Genomic DNA, 8,024 nt, shown 5'->3' on the forward strand with positions numbered 1-8,024 from the left:
AAATAATCTCTTAGGTTTGTTACGAAACCGGTATACGCGCTTATTGGTCTTCAAAGGCCTCGCGATTTACGTTCAAACCTAAGACGTATTAATAGGCAGTTTACCTCCATAGCGAACGCATCCACGTAAACACTAAACACTATGACAGGCTATTCAAAACGCCACGTTCCAGTTGATTTTGTCCGTCAACAACGCTGGTCATCATTGGTGAGATCATGATCTAAGACCACGGGTGAGATCACCTAAACCCACTAGGGGAAACTACTACGCAGTTGTTTTACGAATCGGAGAATGCAGTTGTCCAGGGATAGCATAATACGAACAGAATTGCAGAGCCAGTCATTCGAGCCTATTTGCTTATCATAAGGCTTAATCAGACGGTTGCAAGAAGAAACATAAAGCGTAGGCAATAACGAAAAGCCAAGACTATATAAAAGATAGGATAAAAATGGATGATCAAAGGTGACAGGGCGAAAAAGGATGGACACGAATGGCAAGTCAGAGAGACAGAAAAAGATAGGCGTGGATGACAACCTAAAAAAGACAAACCTGAAAGGCAACCGAGATGAAAGGCTTGAATGACAAGACATCGAGAATAAAAGACACAAATAAAAAGAGCAGCACACCATCGAACCAGTGGAGATGAGCTATATGCTTGCACTTTCAAGACGAAGGCGAACCACATTGAATACGAGGAAAATCCTATACACCAGTCTAGTCTCATCCAGTTTCCAGACTACTAAATATATTCATAAGCACACTGTCTAAGAGCATTCTCAAAGGAGAGTCTACCAACCGATAGATACGATGTAAATATAAATATACATATACATAAGAGATACTGTGCCTACAAAGTAAATGTGTAGGCCTACCAATAAAATATGTGCATATGGGCTTTTGGATTTAAGTACACTAACAAACGAGTATTTATGTTATTAAATCTTTAAAATGTCATAACTATTATCATTTAACTGGATTCATTTCGGTGCACAAAGCTTGAATGGTGACGTCTTGAGAACTTAATCTTATGGACAGCAGCCTATTACAATGCGCTCGCACAATAAATGTCTTATGGCGGTTGCATGTTAGATTAAGTGTGTGTGTGTGTGTGTGTGTGTGTGTGTGTGTGTGTGAGAGAGAGAGAGAGAGAGAGAGAGAGAGAGAGAGAGAGAGAGAGAGAGAGAGAATATCTGATGCACGGTTTAGCTTCAGTTCAGTAAAGATTTCCTCGTCGAGACCCATCTCTTATCATTTTAAGTAGGGTGGAAAGCCGATCATCCCCACCAGTTAATTTTCCCCTCTCTTCCCATCCCCTGTGCCACCCACACGATCGAACTAACCACCAGGTACCGAAGTCCTTTGCTTAGGTCGAATAAAGTTATTGAGTTATAGAACCCGTAACGTTTCTCTCCTCGCCTGGTTCGGGGTTCGAGCGTAGTTCCTCGGCAGTGACCCAGAGAGTAAGTGAATTCTGACATAAGTACCAAACAGAGAGAGAGAGAGAGAGAGAGACCTTTAGAAAAAGTTATTACGAAACTATTTCAAAGACTACACAACGCAGCCTAAGAGAGTAACCGCTTAACGAACATGAGCAAAAGAAAATAATTTTGACCCAAACCTTTTAAACTTAAAATAAAAGAAGCTTCCCTTTCAAACCGCCTTCAACGATACTAACAAGGTGAAACTTTATATTTAGCGTCTGAACAATTTACACCTCTTCCAAATACTTACTTACGCATGGAACTATACTGTATATGAGAGCAAAATCTGACTCTCCTTACAAATAACCTCGGTGCCTTAATGCTGATAAATACTGATAAGTACCTCAAAATTAGCATGAATAATGTTAACATGATCAGTATTACTGATTAGATGAATGTACGGGTGACGATTCTCACTGGTTGCATTGTTAGCAAGAACCACTTATATATTGTAAGCAAATTCTCAGAAGCAGCTTTACATTCACAGAAATGTAACACACCGCAATAAAATACGCCAAGCCTCTTTTACATGAGTTTTTACATAAAGTATATAACCATATATACTGTGTGTATATATATATATATATATATATATATATATATATATATATATATATATATGTGTCTCATATTCAGGAATGGACCTAAATTCTGACAAACGGCAATTGTATGAATATATTCATATTTGAATTGCATCAATCTCTAACCGACACACCTGCTTTGCATTTGGATTCCGCTTTCATATGATGAATCTGAGGGATAGTCTGTTTGAATAGGAATATATATATATATATATATATATATATATATATATATATATATATATATATATATATATATATATATATATATATATATAATATATATTATATATATATATATATATATATATATATATATATTATATATAGAAGACAGTTGAAGGAGATCTCAGGTGGTCCTTAAAATACTTTTATTGCAACGTTTCAAAACACAAAGGCTTCATTTTCAAGCTATAAAGATAAAAAACAAAATTAACGTTAAAAGCGCTAAAATACAAATACAGGACATAATACATTATAATTTATATAGCAAAATTAAAAACTAGTTGTGGCAGGACCAACTATCAAGAGAGGAAGGAAGGACGAAAGTCAGAAGGAACAAACCAGAGACGACAAAAGGCAACAGCTCCTCACGTAAGGTAAAGAGTTGTCAAGGAAGACTGCTAAGTGTTCAATTGGGGAACAAGTTGTTTAATAAACAAGGATTCCTGGATTGTCAGTAGTTTGCCATTCGGTGCCCGTCCCAATATTTCAAAATCTTTGTATTGTATGTTATGTTTGCATTTATTGGCGTGTTGCCTGATGTTGGAAAATTCAGGACTAGCAAGTTTGCTACCAGTTCGATAGCTAACGCCCTTATGGGAATCAATTCTGACCCTTAGTAACCTCTGTGTGGATCCCATAGGTCCCTAGATTACATCTAGGCAATTGAACTTGTACACAACACATGAGGTCATCAAAGGGACAAGTTTATCTTTAAATTTAAACAAACTACCCAAGGTAAGTGGATTTGTCATAGAAATTTTGGTCATGGATCAAAGGTACATTTGCATAAAACGGAAGTTTAGGCACATACATATATACACAACTATATATAATATATATAAATACATTATATATTATATATCTCTCTTTTAGCTTTATTTTTTGGGGATAAAGTTATGCAAAATGTAAAAGAAAATAAACTTGACGTAGTTGCAAAATTGATTCTGAATGGAGTATGGAATAACAGATGATACAGTATTGACTGGGGAAAGAAAAAGAAACTGCAGAAACTAATCAAAGTTTGAGAGCCAGAAGTGGATAGGCAGAAACAAAGACGATGAAACTATGGATGTTAATACTATGATGAAAGCGGCTGACCCGTACATATACCAAAGAGTAAATATAACAGATGATGGTAGGGTGAGCGAGGAGGTGAATAACGGAATAGGTGAAGCTTAGGAAATAACCGGCTAAGTGCACAAGATTGGTCAAGAAGACCCGAAGAGTCTGTGAAAGGAAAGGTTAAAATGTACAAAAACGAATACTGAGCCAATGCTCTTTATTGGTGAGAGACGTGGAGATATGCAGAAGTGTCAAAAAGATTAATAAACGTTTAGAAAGAGGGGTAGACCTAGTAAGTGCTGGACAGATTGCATATAAGGAACACTGGAAAGGAAGGGCCTTGGCCTAATATCCAGGAAGTTTGGGATTCAGCTCAAGATACACAGTTGAATTGGGTATTAACCTCTAAGTATCCACCTTTCAGCTTCACCTACTCCGAGGTGCTAGTACTAAACATAGCGGAAGCTTCTTGGGGCGCCTTGTTTAGTACTAGTCCCTCGGGGATCAAAGTATCACATACAAATAGCACCTCTGAGTAGGTGACGCGTAAAGGTGGATATATACCGGGTTAATAAAGGTGAATGGTGCACAGTGAATAGGAAGATTTTACGAGATGCTGATGACCTTATGTGCAGTTGCAGGAAGCTGGAAGTGTTATAGAAGCTCAAATCGAGTTCACCCACCGGTTATGGTATGGATGTGGCAGTGGCCATTTATTGCTCTCTAGGGCCACTCTGGTATGAAAAACGCCAGTTTATCTAAATGAGAATGAGATTATATGACAAGAAAAGAGTGTAAAGAATATTATCAGGCTTCTTGTCGGTGTAGGCGAAGAGAGGGGGTGCGGTGGGGAACATACCGTATGAAGAACCATTCGTATGCTGACTCCGACAGTATGATTCTTCTTGTGTACAAAATAAACGCACTTAATGACCCTAGAATAAGTTTTCCCGTATATTGCAAAATTATCACACTGCCGAGTCTTCATATGGGCAACGTCCAAGTCTATGATTAAAACAAAAATTTTAATATATTAGAACAAATAAAAAAAACTTTCGTGTACATAAACAATTTATTGTTCTAAGTACATGCTAATTACTTAGTGTTTATCCACAGTAATAAAATCACAATCCCTACCAGGTAGATGACGGACTAACGCATACCAAATTTTCCTGTTAAACAAAATCATGCCTTCAAAGTCAACGTAAGTATGCTTCCCTCTAGGGTTTTTTTTTTTTTTGCCGAATGAAATCGCTCGTATGAAGCCATTGCATACATTTCCAAACTCGCAATGTTGAAATTTCCTAAGAAAACAAAATGGAGGTTTTATTTAATATAAGTCTAATGCTGGTAATAACAGTGTCAATTTCTCCTTTACTTCCCTGGCAATTCCTTACTTGCCAACCTCTCTCTCAACCGCAAAATTAAGCATAATCGACATTTCTTACCTTCAAGGGCGTAACATTTTCTTTCTTACACACCCATAAACAAACACGTCTTAAAACTAACACCAATTCCTTTGTTTATATAAACAAAATTTCAAGCAGTTGGCCGAGCTTTCAACTTTCTCGTTAAAAAAAAGTCATATTCAAACATTGCCTAAACAAACCTTGGTTGTAACTACTCTCAAAACTAATGACTTTATTTCCTAATACACAACCCTGCTTTTCTAAATCATAATGTGTTAATATTAAGCGAAATCAAAACAATGAACGACAAAACCCTACTGATTCACAGGAAGCACATCAACCCAACAGAACCACGTAATAGATGTCACCGATGATTGAACTTCCACCACGAGGTAACAAGTGCCATAATCAAGTGCGATGCTGTCATACAAATTTACTTTAAACATTTCTCATGTAACTGTCTCGTAGCATTGACTATTTTCTTTTATTTTTTTTATATACAAGAAATTGTTTTAGCTTTCGTAACTTGGCAAAGAGATAAACACCGATTATCAAACAAGTCTAGCTTGGTGAATCATGAAGTGACAATGAGGCTACAACTTACACAATCACTTTGATACTTGATACCAGGCATCCGTTTGGGGACAAAAGGCATCACATGAGACTGAAACAGTAATTAGGTCCTTGATTGTAAAATCGATTAAGCATGGCAATTAACTCTCGATAGACTCATTAGGTTTAATGAAATACAGCTAATCGGTCTATCAATTTGATGCCTCGCTATAATTTTAAAGAAATAGTGTCACTGGCTAAATGACAGCCGTGCAAAAACATCCACTTCGTAACTCCTTACCTGAACGATCGCAGCAAACGTCAGCTTTGTACAATGACACTCGTGACTTAAAACCAAATGGAAGATATTTTCACTTAAAACACACTAACACTGTCGGGAAACGTATGCAAAGGTTCTGAGGAGGGACAAGGCAAGAATGGATTGTTGCCAACCCGGGAAAACGTATCGTACAGGTGACCTACACCCCTACATTCGTTTGTTTGATTTCAAAGTTACATCCCAACTTCAACATCGTTCCTAATTGCCTAGAAGTAATTTCAAATACAAGAGCATTTGTTTTTAATCGAGGTTTATTCAGATTATCCATTTTTTACTCTTTCTTTCATAATACTTCTTGTTAGCTATGTGTCGTGTTTGAATTATTTACAACAAACAAAAAGAACATAGTGTTCTAGCTTGTGAATGAAACGAAAGGCACCTTGAGTACTAGAAAATTTGAGGATAAGTTTCTTTTTATATCGCCGAAGTTTGAAACCCTTCACAAATTTTGCCTGGGCATTTCTGTTACATGAGGCGCAGAGCTTCCATTTACGACTTCAGGAAAAAGTAACACTATAAACCATGGAGATGACCATGGTTTATATATTTCACTACGAGGCGTAGGTGAAGCCAAAGATAACGAACGAGTCTTGGCTACAGCAATCTCAGTGGGTAGGCGAAAATTAACCGAAGTTATACACAGTACTTGGTTATATTCGGTATTTACTCGAGTAGGTAGGCTACATACTTTAACTGCTGTTCCCAAGTATTTCCTCTGTTTTTTACTTGCCATAAACTGGAGACCAAGTATACAGATTATTGAGTAATCAACGAATTAGGTTTTGAGAAATTATTTCGATCACAAATAAGACAAACTGCCTTTTAATAACTAGCCTTTCCTGAGAGGAAGTTAAATTGTCATTTGATGATAGTGAATAACTGTAGCTGTTAGCAGGAGAAAAAAATACTATGATCAGCAACCTTTGTTCCAAACGAGGTAAAGGAAAATCGTTTGGAATACGGCATAGATTTAAGATCAAATGAAGTCGACGGATATTTATTAATAACCGCAAAGGTATAGAAAATGTAGTCTCACACCTTGAGAGATGGACATTGTCACATTCTGTTACGGCTTTATTTCAGCCCCTTGCCCCTTGTTTAATGGTGCATGTGAACATCCTGTTGCTACCTAGCAATCGACAAAAAAGTCTCCTTCCCTCTCGCAACAAACCCCACCACCACCACCAAGCAAGGACACTTCTACGGGCGCGCGAACTCGTGGACATACCTTCAGTTCATTTCTTTCTGGAGAAAAAGTAGAATCAGCAAAATCTCATCCAGACTGAATCACTAACGGTTCGGACGAGAAGATAATGGAGTAAAATAGCAAAACTTGCATTAGAAACTAAACAAAAACAACACAAACGAAACAAACTATGTTCTACATAAACACACAAGACTTCTATCTATTCATTTTGCCCTCACAGAAATGTAAAGGCTATTCAGTAAGAACAAAAAGATTCGCTTGCCTTTCTGCACATAACGATGATAGCTTTATTTCCGGGATAAGTGACACTAATCACAACGGAAAGTCAAGTCGTCTGTACAAAATAACCTTCGGAAAAACATTTGCATGCACCAGGAAGGGAATTTATTTTCGTTCCCTGATTCGACCAGTCGCAACCGGTGATTGGCTGCTTTTATAATTGGCGATCGGTTCGGCTTTTCCACTCCGTCACGACATCTTGCATGGTTGTTGTCAAAATGGATGATAATGAAAGTATAGGCCTATATACGGATAAAACATAACAGGGTTTCCCTTATGGCAGTCTGCATAACTTTACATACACGTAAGTGCTACACATGGGAGCAAGCCAATGCTTGTAAATTACAAGATATCGTAATTTGCTCTTTGCATACACTTACATTATACAACACACACACATACACACACACACACACACACACACATATATATATATATAGATAGATAGATAGATAGTGTGTGTGTATGTATGTATGTATGTATTTATGTATATGTGTATATATATACTGTATATAATTTTGAAGTATCACATGTAAACTAGCAGTAAATACCACGAAAGATTTTGGAATCCCATCTCATATTTCCAAATTATTCTTTGATTTTGCACCCTCAGTTCTGAAACAGACACGAATTGAAAACTTGCTTTCTTCATACAAAAATTCAATACCATAAGAATATGACCTGCTGAATATCACTTTATAGAGTAGAATATAGAATTCAGGCCAAGCGCTGGGACCTATATTGTCATTCCACGCTGAAACGGAAATTGAGAGTAAAAAGTGTTTGAAAGGTGTAACAGGAGGAAAACCTCGTAGTTTCACCATGCAACAACTGTTAGGGGAGGGTGGAAGGTAAGATGGAAGAAAGCGTATATGAACGGAGGTACGA

General features: G+C 37.1%; 1 protein-coding gene across 4 annotated transcripts in view; it reads right to left on the reverse strand.

Moving 5' to 3' along the window:
- The window catches only part of LOC136828370 (hematopoietic prostaglandin D synthase-like), a 403,954-nt gene extending 398,208 nt beyond the window's left edge, over positions 1–5,746 (reverse strand). The window contains exon 1 of one of the 4 annotated variants that reach the window (XM_067086325.1): positions 5,612–5,746. The gene's annotated coding sequence lies outside the window, so the exon portion shown is untranslated. Of the gene's footprint in view, positions 1–5,596 lie in introns of all 4 variants that reach the window. The other 3 variants (XM_067086328.1, XM_067086327.1, XM_067086329.1) reach the window with 3 other exon arrangements.
- Between the last annotated feature and the right edge of the window lie 2,278 nt (positions 5,747–8,024).

This window comes from Macrobrachium rosenbergii, chromosome 42 (genome assembly GCF_040412425.1).
Source record: "Macrobrachium rosenbergii isolate ZJJX-2024 chromosome 42, ASM4041242v1, whole genome shotgun sequence".
Lineage (NCBI taxonomy): Eukaryota > Metazoa > Arthropoda > Malacostraca > Decapoda > Palaemonidae > Macrobrachium > Macrobrachium rosenbergii.